Source organism: Morus notabilis, unplaced genomic scaffold (genome assembly GCF_000414095.1).
Source record: "Morus notabilis unplaced genomic scaffold, ASM41409v2 Scaffold621, whole genome shotgun sequence".
NCBI classification, from domain to species: domain Eukaryota; kingdom Viridiplantae; phylum Streptophyta; class Magnoliopsida; order Rosales; family Moraceae; genus Morus; species Morus notabilis.
Genome location: NW_010363239.1, coordinates 187,518 through 187,849, shown reverse-complemented (window position 1 = coordinate 187,849; position 332 = coordinate 187,518). Strand labels below are relative to the sequence as shown.

The following is a 332-nucleotide window of genomic DNA, read 5'->3' as shown; positions in this document are numbered from 1 at the left end:
TCAATTCCTAGAATCCATGAAGACGTGTGTGTGGGCACACATGAGACAAAACGGGTTACAATAAACACTCAAATTTCCACAAACACCATCGCATGCACGATGTGGAATTTTTGGAGAAAAAATTTTTCCTTCCTTTTTCTCTTGAGAATTTCGGCCAGCCTTAACTCTTAGGGCTGAAAAATTGTTTCTAAAATTTCTATAGAGAAATTTCGGCTACCTCTAAAATTAGGGCAAAAAACCATTCCGAAAATTGTCTCAAAAATAGTATTTATAGAGTAGAAGTCAAACTTCTAAAAGGAATCCAATCTCTATCTCCAATTTGAATTTCGAAC

At 35.2% G+C, this 332-nt stretch overlaps 1 pseudogene; it reads left to right on the top strand.

The window, feature by feature from the left end:
* The window catches only part of LOC112092657, a 5,043-nt pseudogene that overhangs the window by 1,825 nt on the left and 2,886 nt on the right, over positions 1 to 332 (top strand).